This window comes from Schistocerca gregaria, chromosome 2, assembly GCF_023897955.1.
Source record: "Schistocerca gregaria isolate iqSchGreg1 chromosome 2, iqSchGreg1.2, whole genome shotgun sequence".
Classification (NCBI taxonomy): domain Eukaryota; kingdom Metazoa; phylum Arthropoda; class Insecta; order Orthoptera; family Acrididae; genus Schistocerca; species Schistocerca gregaria.
The window spans coordinates 189,639,568-189,661,083 of NC_064921.1; the positions used below are offsets into that span (position 1 = coordinate 189,639,568).

Genomic DNA, 21,516 nt, shown 5'->3' on the forward strand with positions numbered 1-21,516 from the left:
GAATCATTGGCCCATTTTTCAGATCCGAAACGATTGCTGCATCACGCTATCTGGACATTCTTCGTGAATTTGTGGTGGTACAAACTGCCTTAGACGACACTGTGAACACCTCGTGGTTTATGCAAGATGGTGCCCGGCCACATCGCACGGCCGACGTCTTTAATTTCCTGCATGAATATTTCGATGATCGTGTGATTGCTTTGGGCTATCCGAAACATACAGGAGGCGGAGTGGATTGGCCTCCCTATTCGCCAGACATGAACCCCTGTGACTTCTTTCTGTGGGGACACTTGAAAGACCAGGTGTACCGCCAGAATCCAGAAACAATTGAACAGCTGAAGCAGTACATCTCATCTGCATGTGAAGCCATTCCGCCAGACACGTTGTCAAAGGTTTCGGGTAATTTCATTCAGAGACTACGCCATATTATTGCTACGCATGGTGTATATGTGGAAACTATCGTACTATAGAGTTTCCCAGACCACAGCGCCATATGTTGTTGACAATTGTAACTACTGTAATTTCGAAAGTTTGTCTGCCTGAAAATGTACTGTTGTCCCAAGCATATTGCAACAAACAGTGTATTTCTATCGCTGCTCGTTTAGTTTGTATTGCCGTTTCAAATACACCGGTCATTTTTGAAACGCCCTGTACTTGTGCTCGTAAATAAAAGTGATAAGAAAAGACAATATCCCTGAGAGAAATAATCATGCTGATAAATTATTCCTTTGAATATAACGGATAACTTATCACAATCGACGTCACAATTCCTCACACACAAAGAAAGAAAATATGTTATGTTGACATGTGTCCGGAAACGCTTACTTTCCATGTTGGAGCTCATTTTATTACTTCTCTTCAAATGACATTAATCATTGAATGGAAGCACACAGCAACAGAACGTCCCAGCGTGACTTCAAACACTTTGTTACAGGAAATGTTCAAAATGTCCTCCGTTAGCGAGGATACATGCATTCACCCTCCGTCGCATAGAATCCCTGATGCGCCGATGCAGTCCTGGAGAATGGCGTATTGTATCACAGCCGTCCACAATACGAGCACGAAGAGTCTCTACATTTGGTACCGGGGTTGCGTAGACCAGAGCTTTCAAATGCCCCCATAAATGAAAGACAAGAGGGTTGAGGTCAGGAGAGCGTGGAGGCCATGGAATTGGTCCGCCTTTATCAATCCATCGGTCACCGAATCTGTTGTTGAGAATCGTACGAGCACTTCGAATGAAATGTGCAGGAGCTCCATCATGCATGAACCACATGTTGTGTCGTACTTGTAAAGGCACATGTTCTAGCAGCACAGGTAGAATATCCCGTATGAAATCATGATAACGTGCTCCATTGAGCGTAGGTGGAAGAACATGGGGCCCAATCAAGACATCACCAACAATGCCTGTCCAAACGTAGAGCAATGAGTCGCATGTCAACACAAGCACCGAAGTCAACATTACCTTCCTTCAATTGGGCCAACTGGCGGTGAATCGAGGAAGTACAGTACGTACTGACGAAACTAAAATGAGCTCTAACATGGAAATTAAGCGTTTCCGGACACATGTCCACATGACATCTTTTCTTTATTTGTGTTTGAGGAATGTTTCCTGAATGTTTAGCCGTACCTTTTTGTAACACCCTGTATATATATACGTCAGATTTACATTTTTAATTATGTTACGCCCAAAACGGAATACAGAAGTCCTACCTCCTTTCCCTGATTTCTCTCTAGTCATCACACACGTTTGCTGCTTTGGTATACTCTTCGTACTGGACTTGTTTGTTCCAGTTTCGACCTTCTAATATCCTTTTTACAATATAGATGTGGTACGTATATGTCTCTGACACAACTATCCGTCTATGAACACACTGATTTAAATTACTGTGCCTTTGCTCTATCTGATCTTCGCGTAGATGGAAGTGAGAGCTGGCGTTCAACAACGAAAGCGAGCGAATACAGCGAATTATAACGTGGCATTAATTTCGAGGATTTATTACTGCTCTCGGTAAACATTTCGGTTTTAATTTTTACGCTAGCACGTTTTGTGTCCGTTCCCGGAACAATCATGCCCGGTATTTAGTAATCGGATAATATTCAAGATGTTGGCACCTCGAAGTTCAAGACTTTTTAGGCTATTCTTTGTGAAATATCTTTTATATACCAGTAAGCCGAACATAAATTTGCTGCACCTTCGTTCTATTTTGTTGTTGTTCTAGACAGCACTTGAAAATGACCTGTAAGGCCGAAATTGGCCAATTTTTCGAGTTTTAATATAGTGAATAAGCAGGAAACGAAGTGGAAACTTCATAATATCGTTAAAAAATATAGTGCTGTGGCCACCATATAAAGAATATAAAGAGTTGGGTACGTACGTTGAGAGCGAAGAGACGACCAGATCCTCTTCCAGAGTTCCAGCAAGCCGGGACTGCGTCACTCCCGACTCGCGCTCCTGCAAGAGAAACAAAGCCATACAGCTCCGTCGCTAAGTTCTTTGTGGTAAAGGATCGGCAAAGCGCAATAGCAGCCATGTGTTGACATATGCGAATCCTAGAGCGACGGTGGTAGAAAGGCACAGGTTGGCTGTAGGATCTATACGTGGGTAGGAATGGTGTTTGATAGACTCATACGTTCTAACGTTTTGCAGGAATCTTCACAGGATTTTTTATATATGGCAACGACGATGGTCACCATTTTAACAGCTGCAATTGTTTACACATTTCTATGCAGCATGGTTCTCATATCTATCTTAAGTAATACTTGAACTAGAAATTTTATTAACTGAAGTTTATCAATTTGACGGAAAAGGTTAACACTGGTGTCCAGAATTAAAGCAACAAACCGAAATTTTACAAGGTTGCGTTTATTTTGCCACAGAAAAGTATAATCAGGTGATAGTAAAGTAGAAACATCAGAAACAAAACGTAAACAACTGCAACATTTAACGGCAGACAGAAATGCTATTCGTTTTCTCCCAACTTAACGGATTTTCACACACGTTCCTACAACAGGTCAATACTCCCAGTATGAGGTGTGACCACCTCTGGCAGCAATACAGGCCTGACAAACGACGAGGCATGCTGTGAATGATGTCATCAGTCTTATGCTGAGGCAACAACGCCCATTCTTCCTGCAACGCTGTTCGCAAGTCTTGAAGAGTGGTTGGTGGATGCTGATGTGATGCAACCTGTGTCCCTAGTGCATTCCAGACGTGCTCTGTGGGGTTCAAATCGGGAAAGCGAGCAGGTCCCGCCATACGTGCAATATCTTCCGTTTCTAAGTAAACATCAATCACGCTTGCTCTATGAGGTCGAGCATTATCGTTCAGCAATACGTAGTCTGGGCCCACAGTATCTCGCAACAACCGCACATATGGTCCGAAAATCTCATCACAATACCTGACAGCAAAAAAACCTTGCCGATTTAGCCTTACAGTTTCATGAAGTGGTGTTCGAGTGGTCAACAGCCAAATAACGGTTCTCTCTTTCTGATGTTACGCTTGACCGGCCCCGCCCTGGTCTTCGGGATACAGTTTCGATCTCTACAAACTGTTGCCACATCCGAAAAACAACAGAACGACTCACGTTAAGCCATTGGGCCACATGAGTTTGCCACTGTTCCGCTTCCATTCTTCCCATGACCCTCCACCGCAGAGAGCCTGGTACGCGTCTTCTCTGTGGGACTACTCGGCAACACTACCCCGTTTGATAGGTGCCCTGACGTCATCAGTGGCGTGGTTCCCCGCTGATCAGAGTGCCACCTTCCGAACAGGACACGATCGTACGGATATCTGCTGACAGTTTGTTTGATTATGTCGTGAATTAGACACAGGACGGGGAGCTAGCGGTTTGTTGCTTTAATTTTGGATACCAGTGTATTCATTGATTTCAAGAAGGCGTTGGATTCAGTAAGCGGGGAAACAGTAGATATATCGCTTACATATTTTGAAGTTAAAAACAAAATTAGCTGACATAATTAAATATCATCATCTGCATACGAACTCTGCAAACCACTATCAAATACAGGGCGTATCATAATTAATAGCATAAACGCATACAGCTGCCGGCCGCGGTGGTCTCGCGGTTCTAGGCCCGCAGTCCGGAACCGTGCGACTGCTACGGTCGCAGGTTCGAATCCTACCTCGGGCATGGATTTGTGTGATGTCCTTAGGTTAGTTAGGTTTAAGTAGTTCTAAGTTCTAGGGGACTGATGACCACAGCAGTTGCGTCCCATGGTGCTCAGAGCCTTTTAAACCATTTGCATACAGCTGAAAGTACACGATACTAGAAGCAAAAAAATCTCAGTAAATATAGGGTCGAAAAGGCATACCTTAAGAGCTACAAGTAATTTTTCATCTTCGTTACTGTGAAATAAATCTCTTATACTGCAAGTTCTTTGCTTCCCATATTTTGGGAAGAGTTAGTATGGACCAAAACAAGAAAAAAGACCAGTAAACATGTGCTTTAAAATGCATTCCTTAAGAGCTATGAGTACTTGTTCATCTTTGCAATTCTTCTAATGATCAAGTTTTCTGGACTTATTTTTCTTACTCTGGTCCGTGCTACCACTTCCCAAAATTTGAAAAGCAAAGAACTTGCTATAGAAGAGATTTGTTTCACAGTACCGAAGATGAAAAATTGCTCGTAACTCTTAAGGTATGCCTTTTCGACCCTATGTTTACTGAGACTTTTTTACTTCTAGTATCCTGTACTTTCAACTGTATGCGTTTACGTCATTAATTATGATACACCATGTATGTTGCAGCACGTGCTTAGTATTGCAAAGTATGTTAGGGTTTCTTCCGGTTCCAGTCTCGTGTGGTTGTCACACCCTATTACGGGTCGCACTAGCGTTTTGTAAGCGGTAACATTTGTACATTGAATGCATTTTGCTACTATCCTGGCAATAATGAAGTCTGCCAACTGCCTTACCTGCGAATGGCATGATCATTCCATTGTGTATCTTTGCAAAAGTTGCACCCAGGCACTCCTATCATTTAACTGTTTCCAGCTGTGACTCACTGGTGATGTAGTCATAGAATATTACTTTAATGCGTTTTTTGAAGAGCACCATTTTACATTTCTGAGCATTTAGAACAAGTTACCAATCCTTACATCACTTTGAAATCTTACCAGCATGAAACTGGATATTTGTGCAGATTTTCTCAAATAGTACTTCATTATAGACAACGCATCAAGTGAAAAAAGTATGAGATTGCTAGTAATTTTGTCTGCCATGTTAGTAACACACAACATAAGAGTCACAACATAAATCCCTGGAGAGCCCAGTCGATGATTCCCCATACAGGATACATGATGCATCCTGCGCACGAAGAAATTGTCAATCCAGTAATAAATTTCGTTTAATATCGCACATAATCACACTTTTGTGTATAAACCCTGATGTGATATAGAGTAAAATGCTATTCCGATGTCAAGAAATACTGCATCCAACTGCCTCAATCGATGGCTTGAAAGGATGTCATGTAAGAAAATTGGATTTCGCATAGTCAATTTCGAAAGACAGTTTGTTTGGCATGTCATTTTATTCGAGATACTCCACTCTATTTGAGGTCTCATTTCGTTCTAGCGTTATAAAACAGATGGATATAATGAGATTGTGCACAATATTTGGGGAGCGCATTTTATATTTTTCTTCTAGAAGGGTGTGACCTTTATTTTTTTTTTTTTTCAGTCACTGTCACAGAGGTCCACGGTGCAGTATGATTCAAATAGGAGCTAAGTCAGCTGCATACCAGGTATAGAATCTGAGAGGGATTCTGTTAGCCCCACAGCCTTAATATTAGAAATTCTGGTTGTTTCTCAGGGACTCTCTCTCTCTCTCTCTCTCTCTCTCTCTCTCTCTCTCTCTCACACACACACACACACACACACACACACACACACACACACACACACACACACACACACACACCATATATACACCAGGTGGTCGAAAAGTCAGTATAAATTTGAAAACTGAATAATTCACGAAATAATGTAGATAGAGAGTAACAAATTGCCACACATACTTAGAATCACATGGGGTTTTATTAGAATTAAAAAAAACATTCAAAGAATCTCCGACAGGTGGAGCTTCATCTGATCAGAATAGCAATAATTAGCATAACAAAGTAAGACAAAGCAAAGATGATGTTCTTTACAGGTAATGCTGAATATGTCCACCATCATTCGTCAACAATAGCTGTATTCGAGGAATAATGTTGTGAACAGCACTGTAAAGCATGTCCGGAGTTATGGTGAGATATTGGTGTCGGATGTTGTCTTTCAGCATCCCTAGAGATGTCGGTCGATCACGATACAGTGGCGACTTCAGGTAACCCCAAAGCCAATAATCGCACGGGCTGAGGTCCGAGGACCTGGGAGGCCAAGCATGACGGAAGTGGCGGCTGAGCACACGATCATCAGCAAATGACGCACGCAAGAGATCTTTCACGCGTCTAGCAATATGGGTTGTAGCGCCATCCTGTATAAACATCGTAAGTTCCAGCAGGTGTTTATCAGCCAGGCTGGGGATGATGCGATTCTGTAACATATCGGCGAGCCTCTCAACCGTCACGGTAGCAGTTTTGCTGTCCAGCGCCATCTGTCGGACATTTTGCTAACTTTTTTTTCTAATAAAACTCCATGTCATTCCAGGTATGTGTGTCAATTTTTACCTCTCTATCTACATTATTCCGTGGATTATTAAATTTTCAAATTTATACTGACTTTTTGATCACTCTATATATACACTGTATGTTTCACGTCGTACACATCAACGACCATCTGCCCGATGGAGCATAAAACGTTATTCATCTGAAAAGCCACCCGTCTCCATACAGCGGAGACATGGGTCTGCTGTGGAAGTCTACAAGTAGCTACGTTCACTGAACGGTCGTTGAGGTCCACGTGGGTGTTCAGTTGCTCAACAGTTGCCCATCTGTCTGCCCGCGCACATCTCCGCGTCGTCGTTCACCCCTCTTATCTATGGCCCGTGGTTCACAACAGTTGTCTCGGCGCTGGTCTTAGACATCGCCGATTTTTCATGTCCCGTACACTTTAAGCACGGCGCACGCGAACAATTTACAGACTTCGCCATTTAGGAAATGCTTACACCATTGCACCGAAAGCCAAAGATCAAGCCCTTTTAGACGCTGATCAATCACTGTGTTTCCCCATTGCGACAACGACAGCACTGTTTTCCTGCATCCCCTGACATGCTTTATGTGTCCTCCACTGCTAGTGCTGCCATGCTGCCACCTGCCGTCTTTCAGTGGTTACTGCACGTCCACGTCGAACATAGGAGGTGGTCACATTAATGTGACTGGAACGTGTATATTGTTCGCTGTTAGTGAATGCAATATCTGGAGATGCTTTGAAAGTTCTTGAACTAAAAGAAGTAAGATCACCCTGCTTATCGTTGGTTAACAAAGTGTTTATTAAACAGAGTATCACATCAACACCTGTCCTAATTACAGAGCAGGTAACTAATTCTAACAATAGAAGCACATGCATTTTAGGCAATGAGCGTTTCAGAACTAAACTATAAGTTCAGAACCAGAAGACAGCACTACTTTCGAATCATGAATGGCACAACCAGCCCTTAGCTCATAATTTACAAGACGCTGGAAAACAACGTCTTCAGAAATACACTCCTGGAAATTGAAATAAGAACACCGTGAATTCATTGTCCCAGGAAGGGGAAACTTTATTGACACATTCCTGGGGTCAGATACATCACATGATCACACTGACAGAACCACAGGCACAGGCAACAGAGCATGCACAATGTCGGCACTAGTACAGTGTATATCCACCTTTCGCAGCAATGCAGGCTGCTATTCTCCCATGGAGACGATCGTAGAGATGCTGGATGTAGTCCTGTGGAACGGCTTGCCATGCCATTTCCACCTGGCGCCTCAGTTGGACCAGCGTTCGTGCTGGACGTGCAGACCGCGTGAGACGACGCTTCATCCAGTCCCAAAGATGCTCAATGGGGGACAGATCCGGAGATCTTGCTGGCCAGGGTAGTTGACTTACACCTTCTAGAGCACGTTGGGTGGCACGGGATACATGCGGACGTGCATTGTCCTGTTGGAACAGCAAGTTCCCTTGCCGGTCTAGGAATGGTAGAACGATGGGTTCGATGACGGTTTGTATGTACCGTTCACTATTCAGTGTCCCCTCGACGATCACCAGAGGTGTACGGTCAGTGTAGGAGATCGCTCCCCACACCATGATGCCGGGTGTTGGCCCTGTGTGCCTCGGTCGTATGCAGTCCTGATTGTGGCGCTCACCTGCACGGCGCCAAACACGCATACGACCATCATTGGCACCAAGGCAGAAGCGACTCTCATCGCTGAAGGCGACACGTCTCCATTCGTCCCCCCATTCACGCCTGTCGCGACACCACTGGAGGCGCGCTGCACGATGTTGGGGCGTGAGCGGAAGACGGCCTAACGGTGTGCGGGACCGTAGCCCAGCTTCATGGAGACGGTTGCGAATGGTCCTCGCCGATACCCCAGGAGCAACAGTGTCCCTAATTTGCTGGAAAGTGGCGGTGCGGTCCCCTACGGTCTTGGCGTGCATCCGTGCGTCGCTGCGGTCCGGTCCCAGGTCGACGGGCACGTGGACCTTCCGCCGACCACTGGCGACAACATCGATGTACTGTGGAGACTTCACGCCCCACGTGTTGAGCAATTCGGCGGTACGTCCACCCGGCCTCCCGCATGCCCACTATACGCCCTCGCTCAAAGTCCGTCAACTGCACATACGGTTCACGTCCACGCTGTCGCGGCATGCTACCAGTGTTAAAGACTGCGATGGAACTCCGTATGCCACGGCAAACTGGCTGACACTGACGGCGGCGGTGCACAAATGCTGCGCAGCTAGCGCCATTCGACGGCCAACACCGCGGTTCCTGGTGTGTCCGCTGTGCCGTGCGTGTGATCATTGCTTGTACAGCCCTCTCGCAGTGTCCGGAGCAAGTATGGTGGGTCTGACACACCGGTGTGAATGTGTTCTTTTTTCCATTTCCAGGAGTGTATTCAAACGTCTATCGAGTCTCTGCAAGAACTCTACGACTACTGCCCGAGGCCCAGAGATCCCAGAGATACTTCTCAATTCTAAAGTGAATCAAGGCAGTTTTAAAAAGCGAAATCTTCGAGAGTAGGTTGAGTGCACTAGTAATGCTCTCCGTAGATGAAGACAATAATTCAAAGCACACGTAACTTCAATGCTACTGTTTTGCTTAAAAGAAAGACAGAAGCACGTATTGTGTGTGCGAGAACTGATTTCAGGTATGATCCTCTGTCGTGAACGGATGATATTGATGTTATTGTACAGAGGGTGACTGTTGTGTACATAGTTCCGCGTAGTCAGCGCGTACACAACTTTCCCACTAGAGCGCGCCCCGCTAAGCACAACAGCGCAGTCGCAGCGCTCGTCCATCTCCGCACTACGAGATGGCGCTGCCTTAGAGACGGACCAAATTATGCTTCCGTCGATCTGCGTATTAATATGTAAAGCAGCCAATGAGATAGCTGCTAACGTAGAACCTTTTCTCCTCGCACATCACACTCGCGCAGTGATACCTGAACGCGCGAGGTATCATAACGAGTGTACAGACCTCCGATTAGGCAGTCTGCATTAGTCTGCACCAGTATGCATTTGTCTGCACCAGTCTGTACCAGTCTGCATTAGTCAGTACCAGTCTATAGTCAAGTTTCAGTCTGCGCCTAACAAGATTACCACATTCCTGTACCTAGCCATGATGATAAATGTATAGACACTTTGTCAAGTATCAGAGATATGTGAGAATAAGTTTAACGTACCAAGACCAAAGGAACTTCAGATTGTCAGTTTTAAATAGCATCCAGAATCCAGTTAAGTAATGTTTATGCATTTTATTATTTCAATAAATGTGTGTGAAAATTAATCAAATTCTGTTTAAAGTTGGTCGCCGTCAATCTGCCACTCTAAGCGTGCAAGTGGCATTTCTATCGTCTGACCTAACGGCAGAAGTTAAACACGCCACGATAAGACCATGAGACATATTGCTGACACTCGCCTAGTTCGTTAGAGCGTCAAGTCAAATAATCTGACGGTGTGTGTACCGAAGGTCTTACGGTATGCACACCACAGTGACTCATGAGGAAAGGTACGTGTTTTGATGGGTGATGACATTGTTGATTCTGAACAAAAACCTTGATGCGGACGTTTTCCCTGTTCCGAATGGTTTCCGAGATAAAACACTTTTAATGTACATTTCTGTTTATTTTCTGTATTATTCATTGTCATTGATTACAACGTACCACAGTAGTATAGAGAAAGTTGAGACGAACATTTTGTGATAGGACGCTTGTAGTCTGTCAAGTCGGAAAACTTCCTCAAACTGGCCTTCAAAAAAGTACCTAAGCAAAAGCGCACGCGCATCGCGCGAGATATTCAATATTCTCGTGATCTCTCCGCGCAAAAGTTGGTCCTAGACAAAAAACAAATGGGGCATTTATTGTAGCAAATTTAATTTACTTTATTTGCGTACTGAGACACGTTTTCGGTGGAGTGTGTGGTTTTCGAGTTACTAAAGAGAAACATACAAAAGTGTTATTAAACGTGTTCTGTCTCGGAAACATGTACCTTTCCTCCTGACTCACCCTGTGTTATTTATAACTGTATTTTGTAATAAAATTATATGTATTTTACATAAAGTCTGTTATGGTTTATACGCATGGGTGATTTTGAATCCTCAAGTGAACAGCCAGCTGTTTCAGCCCTGAACCGCTACAGGGAGGGGGAATTGGGTGAATGTGGGAAAGAGAAACCTGACGGAATCAATGAAAGAGGTCAGGTGACATTTGGTAGCTAAGGAAAAGAGAGAGAGAGAGAGAGAGAGAGAGAGAGAGAGAGAGAGAGAGAGAGAGAGAAGTGGGTGAGAATGGGTGAGAAGTGGGGTGGTGGTGAGGGGGTGGTGGGGAGAGAGACGGTAGCGGCAACTAGATCCCAGGGGCCTGAGAGCGACACATTCCTTGGCCAAGAAGCTGAAATCTAATTAGCGGAAGTGCTGTCTGACACTATTATATAAATGCCTGGTGCTCTACTCAAGAGCGGCTCCGCCTGTGGGAAGTACGAGAGGCTCGATGCGTGCCACAGGGGAGTTGATGCCTCTCCACTTAATTTGAAACTCTATGGTCACCATGGAAGGGGAAGCGGCAACTCCGTAATGAAAGTGCCTCTTAAAAATAACATTTTTATTTGCCATTTTCACTTTCAATGGAACTCGGAAGAGTGCAGTCGCAAACATCGGGTTCTCTAGAGGCCTCACCTTTTACAGTCGAAAATAATCCTTCGAAGCAACCCCACTTTAATCAAGATTAATACTGTAACAGCCATCACTATTAACGTCAGAATTATTCCTTGTAAAATATGTGGTATAGCTACAGCTTCATTTTAAAGATCATTGAAATGAACCAATTGTCACGCTAATCCAGATGTTTAGTGTCCTGTGTATCACTGGTATACCTACATCTGCTCTGAGATATTAGGGTGGCCAATAGATTTAGCTGGAACGCGCATCGAACTCGCTCGTTCTCGTAGCGTTTTCAGGTAATGGGCCAGCGAGAAACTAGTGGATCGCTCGAATATAGGAGCTGATGAACGAGGCGACTCGGTCATACTACTAGCGGAAGAGGATACGATAAAGCGTGATAATGAATAACATTCAGTGGAAACTGCACACGCGATAAACGTTTCGATCTTTGTACTTTCTTGCCCTCCAGCTTACATACATCTCAATACCAAAAAATAACCGCACTTTTCGTTCGTTGAGCTTGTACTTAGAAGCAAAATTTTTGTCCGCAGTAATCATACATAATATTTATGAAGCTATTTCATGACCCTTCCGTGGAAGAAATTATGGTCATTACGATGTGAAATACGAATAATGCTTTGCGTCCCTCTCTCTCTCTCTCTCTCTCTCTCTCTCTCTCCCTCTCGCAGTGAGCGTAACCCACAGAACTAAGACTGCCCCTCTCAGTCACGGTCTGAGATTAAAAACGTTATACACAAAAATTCTTTCTGTAGAATACAGATCCCTGTTTTGTTCCCTTACCACTTCAAAATAGTGAAGCACCTTTAGAAATTAAGGAACAAGCAGAGACGAAAATATTGTGCTGATTATTCCCATTATGGTTCTAAGCTGTAACCTGGTGGACAGTTTGGTAAGTAAGAAATGTTATTCAAATTTTTCAGTGCAGTTTTCCTAAAATATGTTATCGAGATTTATTGAACATTCCATATACTGTTTTTTTTTCCTAATGTTACATCTACCGATGTTGCAGATCCTTCGTCTGTGACTGATATTTTTGGCTTTTTGAGTGTGAGACAACTTAAACAACATTATGAGCGAAAGAAGTGCACCATTTTCTATAATTTTAGTGCGTCAGTTGTGAGACTGTGGTGGAGCTTTTAAGCATACCCCTGTGAGGCTATCGCCGGCCGGAGTGGGCGACAGGTTCTAGGCGCCACAGTCTGGAATCACGGGACCGCTACGGTTGCAGGTTCGAATCCTGCCTCGGGCATGGATGTGTATGATGTCACATAGTGCTCAGAGCCATTTGTACCATTTGAGCCTGTGAGGCTATCAAGGTCTGAACGCGGTGATCTATACACTGAATAACGACATCATGTGGAATATTAAGGCAAAGTCGCGCAGTGGATATTGTGGAACATGTGAACTTCAACAGAGATTCCAAATTAAACATGAAAAATGGGTACCATAGCCTACATAGAAGCAATGAGGAAGCGTTTCATCAAATATATTGTGACATGAAGATTTATTTACTAGTAATAGGCTTGTACCCGACTGCACAACGTTTAAAATGGGTTATTGAACGTGTATGGCCGGCGGGAGTGGCCGAGCGGTTCTAGGCGCTACAGTCAGGAACCGCGAGACCGCAACGGTCGCTGGTTGGAATCCTGGCTCGGGCATGGATGTGTGAGATGTCCTTAGGTTAGTTAGGTTTAAGTAGTTCTAAGTTCTAGGGGAGTTATGACCACAGCAGTTGAGTCCCATAGTGCTCAGAGCCATTTGAGCCATTTTTGAACGTGTATGATAATACCCTGGACAGTGGGCTGGAATTGGAAAGGGAATTCTGATGATGTCGAACAGTTTGCTACTTTCGAGTAACCGCCTATAGTTGCTGAATTTGTTAATAGATTAAAGGAAATACGAAAAAAGTACATATAAGAACCAATACGCTTTCCTAAGCGCATGTTGAATTCAAATAGCTGACTGTATGAATTAATTCAAGAAAGCAAGACCCCCAATTTCAAAGCAAATAACTTCACGTCCGCTTCGTCACGTCGTGTGAAAATGCCGCACAAATGCCATCGCTCTGAAACTCAGATGCAGAGAATGGCTGCAACGGAAGCTGGAAGTTATAAATTCAGCCCGACCATCTGTCACCGGCTCTGAGACACCGCGTCTCACCATGTTCCCAGCTGGAAACACAGAAGCAGTCTGATTGTTCCCTCTTTGGAGTTCTAGGACGACGTTTTTCCTCTCTAGAGCTGTAAGACCAAATGTTTATATCCTCTTCTACTTAAAATTTTACTGCTGCTGCTAACACCGGATTCTCGTTAGTAAATCGCTGTAAACATTCTACGTTCCAACCCATGAAAAAGTCCCTCTTCTTAAAGAAACTGTTGTGATTACCCAGTAATAAAGATTTTACTCTTAGAGTGGTTCAGAACACACACATTCTGTTCCACTATTATTCTAGTTTCACACTTATGCCGATGACAGCGACTGCACGTAGACACTCGCGAGTTTTCCTCCCTGCAACAAAAATAATTTATATGGGCCCATCCTGGGCTAACTTAAGAAACTTATGCATCATTTACTGCTGCCCTTCTTTGAGTTCAGATTTATTTCTCTCGTTCAGTGTGTGTAATGTTTTTCTACCTTCTGTCGAGTCCCTGTCTTTTTAGGAAGTGTTCACTGCAGCTCACAGAGCCAATTTACAACAGGTCGATCTACTCCCTCCTCCTGTGGCTGGTATTGGGGCGCCTTGGTCCTTCCAAAGAGCCGCCGTCGCTCAGTGGATACCTGCCAGCGACTTTGATTTTTGCGAAAGACCCATTTGCGATTTCACCCTTATAACCCTTGCGTTCTCACAGTCAGGCAGCGGAAAAATTATGAATATATTTCACCACCACATAGAAGTGAAATAAAGAAGTACTAATTACATTCACAATGATTATTGTTCCTTTCAGTTACTTGCATGCTTTAATTCTTCGCTTATAATTTGAATTGATTTTATTGTCTAACTTGAATAGTGGGTTATTAAACAAGTTACGGCGCTGATTTGTAAAAACTGTCCCTAACATAATTTTCAGAAACTGTAAGAGATGTGAAAATCAAATTAAGCATAAAACTTTTTCTAACTGATACCGGAGATGGTACAGCAACCAGTAATATACGAGGCAGAAATAAACAGTCTTCGTTTGTTGTAACAGTTACCTATTCACCGATGATGCATTTTATCTGATGCACTGATATTCAGATTGGCTACTATGAGTATTATATGGTGTCAGGCACATTGGATACTGAGCATACAAAATGTCCCAGCAAAAAACTGGCCTTTTCAAATATTCAGAAACATTGCGCGCTGTCCTTGTTGAGATATGTAACGTAGTCCACTGAATACAAAACAGGGTCAGACCTAAACAGATCTGTCACCATCTAAATATGTTAGAGGTGCAGTTGCTCATATTCGAGGTACAGAAACAGAACTAGGCCCAGTATTAGATGCTGGAATCTATGCACAAAGTAACTGAGGAAGTTCGATGCAAGTGCTTCTCTGAGCTGTAGACGTTGGCTCAGGAGAGGAAATCACAAAACTGACGATTATCCACCCAGCCGCCCCCCCCCCCCTCCCCACTCCCTTACAGTAAGGAAACAAATTTCTTTGGTCCAGACGTCACTAATTCAGCCAGTTTCCTAAACATGAAACTCGATAACAGCTTATATCACAGATTATCCCGTCAGATAAGCGTCACGTTTCCTCGTATTTGGATACACACACACACACACACACACACACACAGTATATGCATTATAATTTTAAATATGAGATTAAAAGAAATTTTTACCCATTTATCAGTATTTTCCCAGTGACTAAGAAGTTGTTTATGTGTTTATGTGTAACCACATAATTAGACGCTAAAAACTGTAAGTAGGCTGTTTATGTGTTTGTATGTTGGCCGCGCTATGTAGCGCTGTGCATTAATAACTGACAGCGCTGTGCGCACTCTGTTAAGAGACTCTGTGGCTGGTCGGACTAGCAGTTGGAGGTGAACAGCCAGCAGTGATGCAAGTTGGGAGTGAGTAGTCAGCAGTGATAGAGGTTAGAGGCTGTTAATTAGCAGTGTTGGAGGTTTTCAGTATTAGCGCGAGCGGACGGTCTGAATGTATATCCGTCATGGGGATTTATTACTGATGATTATATATATTTTTGAACTGAGTGTCGCATGATTAAGTACATTGTTAGCCCTGCAACAAAATCTTTCCTTTGGTAACCACCTGCCTGGTAGTAGTTAAAGCCTTCAGTAGTTAGAATCTCTTATTTAGCTGCATTGCTGTAGTTCGTGGAATGAAGATTTTCTATGAGGTAAGTGGCGTATGATACGTGTGGTTTATTGTTAGGATTTCTTCTTATTTAGGACCATTCTTTTGTATTAAGTATTTGAAGTCAGCTTACCATTTTTGAACAGTCAGATTGCGTTGCGCTAGAATATTGTGGGTCAGTGTTGAAATGATAATAAGTTAGACAAATTGGGCTCAGTACCTTAAGTTTCACTCAGCAGTTTCAGAATTAAATAACGCAGAAGCTTCTCTGTTATTTCAATTTAAGTAAAAAAATTTATTAATAAGTTTCAAAACGTCTGTAGAGTAGTCAATAATAATTATTGTCCACATTTAACTAGTGTCGCGGAGGGCAGCCGATCATAATGATGTTACGAGGGGCTTTCAATAAGTAACGCAACAGATTTTTCTTTCTCGTTCAGTTTCGTTTGAAAAAAAAAAAATTCTGGATTCTTTGTGAGCCATTGTGAAATATTTTCACATCAGCACCTTTAGTTTAATCATGTTCCTATGGGTATCGGCGCTAAACGTAGCCATCATAAATGGCTTCTATAACGGGGGTTCGTTCCAAAACACGGAGCTGTCACTCAGTTTCTTTCTTTTGGAGGATAACCAGAACATAGCATTTATTCACGGGCGCTAGCAGAATGTCTACCGAGACCTGGCAGTGAACAAAAGCAAGGTGATTCGTTGGGCGAGGCGTCTGTCATCACTTCAACAAGGTCACGCAAACCTATCCGATCTCCCGCGTACTGGTTGCCCGCACACAGCTGACTCCTGCAGTGCTGGGACATGCGGACACACCCCTACGAAGAAAAAGTCGTATCCTTAGCAGGTAAAGCCATGACTACGGTGTTCTGGTACTCTGAAGGATTTATTCTGTTGGATGCCCTCCCTCATGGTGCAACAATCAACTCTGAAGTGCTTTGCGCTACACTCAGTCTGTCACTACAAAAATGCAAATGAACTTCTCCTTGCCCATGACAACGCAACATACAGAAGTCTGCACACCCAACAGGAGCTCACAAATCTTCACTGGAGTGTTCTTCCTCATCTACCCTACAGCCCGGATCTCGTTCATTCCCACTTCCATCTGTTTGGCCCAATGGCTGATACACTCCGCGGGAAGCAGTACGTGGATGATAGGTGCGTTATTAACGCAGCACGACGTTGGCTCTCACGTCGACCAGTAGAATGGTACCATGCGGGCACATAGGCCTTCCCATTAAGGTGGCGGAATTCTGTCACACTGAACGGAGATAATGGTGGAAAATGGTAGTTTGTAGCCAAGAGAGTGGGGAATAATATGATCTGTTGGAATCCTGAATAAAACCAACCTGCTTTCAGGAAAAAAGGTGTTTCATTACTTACTGAACTCCACAAATAGTTTCCTCTACGCCGCGTTGGCACAAGCGTGACTGAGTCCATGTGCTGTCCGTGTTCTGTGCTTGAAGCAGAGGCGAAACACTGTCGTAAGAAACCACATGTGGTACAGGCCAAAGACATGCCACGGCCGTGAGGGAATATTCGGAACTACTTTCCTTGTATGAGCATGAAACACGCAGTTCGCTCCTCCAGTTTACTGGTACACATGCTGGAATATGCCTACGTGACAAGACTCCTTCCCCTTGGTTCTTGTCTGCGATATGTTACTCTCACTAACAAACCCCCCTGCTGCGGCTGCTGTGGAATGTCGCTCCGCAGAACACCGCCTGCTTTCAGCCACCGCGGCGTTGGTAGACGGGCCGGGGGGAGGGGGGGGGGGGGGAGGGGTAGGGGGCTGCGGTAGCACGAAACTCCTAATCACTGGCTCAGTCTGTCGACAAACACTCGATCTGCGCCAACACAGTCCACAAAGAAAAATGTCAGCGGTGGTCTCGCAGCGCCATGAAGGGATTTAACAAATGGAAAAAAAAAACGGCGCCACTGTAAACACGCTCATCCTATATCACTAATGGCGACATTGTCTGTGTTTATGCAGTTACTGCATAAGGACAGACACTGTTCCCATTAATGATGTAATCACGCCTGGTAGGGCTAAAATGACGAATAACAAGTATCATTTGTGTTGTTAAGCTTAATTTCACGAATATGCAAGCATGTGGATTGTGACTTCGTGACGTGTGGAGGTGCTTGGATAACCGAAGTGGTTAAGGCGACCTTTCATGACAAGCAGGAAATTCGGGTTCCAGTTCCGGCACGGCACAAATTTTCATTTGACGCCAAGTAGTTGACATTAGTACACATTCACAATTGTGAATCATTTCATGATACTCTCGTGCTACTCAATACATCCTTCCACTTTGCTTAGATTAACCGTCGGTCGGCCACACACACACACACACACACACACACACACACATGTTGGAGTCAGATATAGTGGGAAAAAGTGGCACCAGCTGTAAGATTTCTCATCATGTCAGTATAGCGCACAGTGGCCCAGAATACTGAGTACCTGTTCAAAACTAAAAAGTCAGCCAAAACATGGCCAAAAATGAGTATAATGGGGTTTCTGTCCATTCTCAAAACGATTTTTAAATCCAAATAGAAAAATTCAAATGGTGGATCAAAGTGGTTCAAATGGCTCTGAGCACTATGGGACTTAACATCTGAGGTCATCAGTCCCCTAGAACTCAGAACTACATAAACCTAACTAACCTAAGGACGGCACACACATCAATGCTCGAGGCAGGATTTGAACCTGCAACGGTAGCGGTCGCGCGGTTCCAGACTGAAGCGCCTAGAACCGCTAGGCCACTCCGGCCAGCAATGGTGGATCCAGTATGGTGGAAAGAAACTGAAAAAATTAATGAAGTGGGAAAAAAATGTTTTCGGCGTATATATATAATTTTACTTATTATAAATCTGTCTCTGTTACTGTCTTTATTACAGAAAATACATATTAGTAACACAAAAATTTAAAGTTTTAATAGCCGCCTTAAGTTTGTTCATCTTGTGATTCTTGTTGATCATCTTCATTCTCTTCTTCATCTTCGACGCTTGTATCCTCTTACTTATACCCTCCATCATCCTAATAAACTGGTTCCTCGTAATCCTCTACAACAGATGCATAGGGTCAAAAGCTTCAGACAACAAAGTTTTCACTCTCCTCAGAGATGGCTTCCGAAATGAAGAAATATAGGGATTGGTTGTTGCCAGAAGTGTCCGTAACACATCCTTCAAATTTCTCACATGAAGAGACTTTCAGGCAAAGCTTAAGCTATATTGTCTTATTAACTTCTTGGTAGATTACTGCCCTCCTCACATGAAGAGACTTTCAGGCAAAGCTTAAGCAATATTGTCTTATTAACTTGTTGGTAGATTACTGCCCTCCTTCCGAAAGCTGACCGACTGGTAAAATTGGCGTATTTACCTTTTCATTTTGTAATAGCTTGCCAGCAGTGTTACAGAAATAACAACTGTATGAGTATGTGTGAATGTGTGTTTTATTCGTATCTGAGTAGAAGTTTCAACTCTCAGCGTAAATAACTTCATTTTGGATATGTCACTTAAAATTGGCTCAAAGTCGGAGTTAAGACTAGTAGCTGGACTGTAAGACTGATTCGCAAGGTAATACTATATAATTAAGGAATGAAATAAAGGGCAGACTGTCGTGGAAACTAAAACGTGTCTTTTTTCCCTTGCGTTTTACAGTTTCTTTGTTTTGCATTCCGGTAAGAAGTTTATGAGCAAAAAACAGTTTTAAATTCATGATTAAATAATGAAGTATGTGTTCGTAATTAAGTTAACACCTTCTGGATTGGCCCCCATTTAAAAAAGTTTCGGTCTGATTTTGATGAACAAAAATATTTCAGACGAATGACGAGGCAGTTTTCCATCTCGGATAACTCGGCACGCGGCTCACAAATGAAGCCACGTTGGACCTGAAATTTAATCCTCTTCTAAGGCTGGGCCAACATTACTCTAGCCGGCGTATTAAACTAAACTTCTTAACACCGAACATTTGTTTTTATTTCTGGCCACGTTTTCACCAGTCCGGTCCACTGTGCAGCGTTATCAACACAAAATCAAATTGAGGGACTGCAAGAAGAGGTCTCATGATGAATGTGCAAGTATAAATTCGGAAAAACTGCGTAATGTACGTATTATCGCACGAAAGAAACATATAAAGTAAACGCCCACAGCAGTAGTAGAGGTTTATATACCGAGTAGCTCCACAGATGAGGAAGATACTGATTGTGTGTCTACAGCACTTTGAAGTTTGTACATGTGAACTACAGCTAGATAATGTAGTGTTTATATTACCAACAGTGTACAGGTCCCCATTAGGAGGTTGGGAGCTATTAATAAAGAAGCCTGACTCCCCACTATGCTGTCTGTCAGACATAATGATGTTATTAATCTGTGGTGATTTCAATGTAAAGTTTCTAAGCAGTGCTGATATGAAAAGTGAACTACAAGTGTTATTAATGACATATATCTTAGAATCAGTGATCAACTTCCCTAAACGTATATCTCAAGTCAGTGGCACTCTAATAGATAATGTATTTGTACAGCAAGAGGAGGTGATAAATGAATTATCAGATCATTATGCACAACTCATTAACTATCAAAACCTAGCAGGATGTACAGTTCAGAAACCATTAAGTAAAAGTGTAAGACTGCTCAACCCAGTATCTACAGAGCACTTCAGACAAAGTGTAAGAAATGTTAATTGGAAAGTTGTATATAATGAGCCAAATACTAATGATGAATGCAACATATTTCTTGGTAAATTTATCTCTCTTTTTGAACGTTGTTGCCTCCAAAAAATTGCTTAATGTAACATCAAACAGTTTCAAAAAATTGCTTAATGTAACATCAAACAGTTTTCAAAGAAACCTTGGGTTATTACAGGTATTAAAGTGTATTCAGAGATAAAATGAAAAATGTATGAGACAGCAAGAAGACCCAGAAGTAATTTTACAGTATAAAAATTATTATAACACACTGAGAAACGTTGCCAAAAAATCAAAGAATATGTATATTAGAGATGAAATTAACAACCCAGAAAATAAAATAAAATCATTATGGAATGTTGTCAGAAGAGCGTCTGGAAAAGTAACCATTGGGGTGGGTAAGTATTACTATTAATGAGAATGATACCATCCTAATCAACAGTAGATAGGTAGCTAATGTATTTAACAACCATTTCTTAAGTGTACGTGAAAGAATTGGTGGGAATATGTCAAAAGAAAAAGCCAAGCAGTACATGGAAGAGGCAGTTTTGAGAAATCCTTGTCGGATTAATTTTCATCTAGCAATCTGTTGTGAAATAAGGAAAATCATTAAAGGCTTGAAAAATAAATGTTCTGTTGGAGTAGACGACGCCTTTAACAAGATATTGAAACAATGTGGAGCAGCTGCATCTGATGCTCTGAGTCACATCTGTAACGCATCACTAACTCAAGACATTTTCTCAGACAGGTTAAAATATGCCATTGGCAAGCCTCTCTACAAAAAAGGTTACTCGAGAGTGGTTAGCTATCTCAACAGTAATGGGATACTTAATGAATCACAGTCTGGATTTCAAAAACGCTGTTCTACTGAAACAGCAATATACAATTTCACTGCCCACATAATAAAGCCTTTAAATAGTAAAATGTCGCCAGTAGGAATTTTCTGTTACATATCCAAAGAATTTGACTGTGTGAACCATGACATTATGTTACAGAAATTACAATTCTACGATATAAATGGAACAGCATACGAGTGGTTTACGTCATATCTACAGAACAGGAAGCAAAAAGTTTCTTTATATGGATTAAGTGATTTAAGGAAGTTTCACACTTCATCTAACTGGGGTGAAATTACATTAGCTGTTCCATAGGGTTCGATCATGGGTCCCCTTCTGTTCTTGATATATGG

General features: G+C 42.8%; 1 protein-coding gene across 1 annotated transcript in view; it reads right to left on the reverse strand.

Annotated features, from left to right (window-relative positions):
• LOC126336656 (dual 3',5'-cyclic-AMP and -GMP phosphodiesterase 11-like) overlaps nt 1–21,516 on the reverse strand; it is a 2,376,149-nt gene that overhangs the window by 2,179,135 nt on the left and 175,498 nt on the right. The window contains exon 2 of the mRNA XM_050000585.1: nt 2,376–2,452. The gene's annotated coding sequence lies outside the window, so the exon portion shown is untranslated. The remainder of the gene's footprint in view (nt 1–2,375; nt 2,453–21,516) is intronic.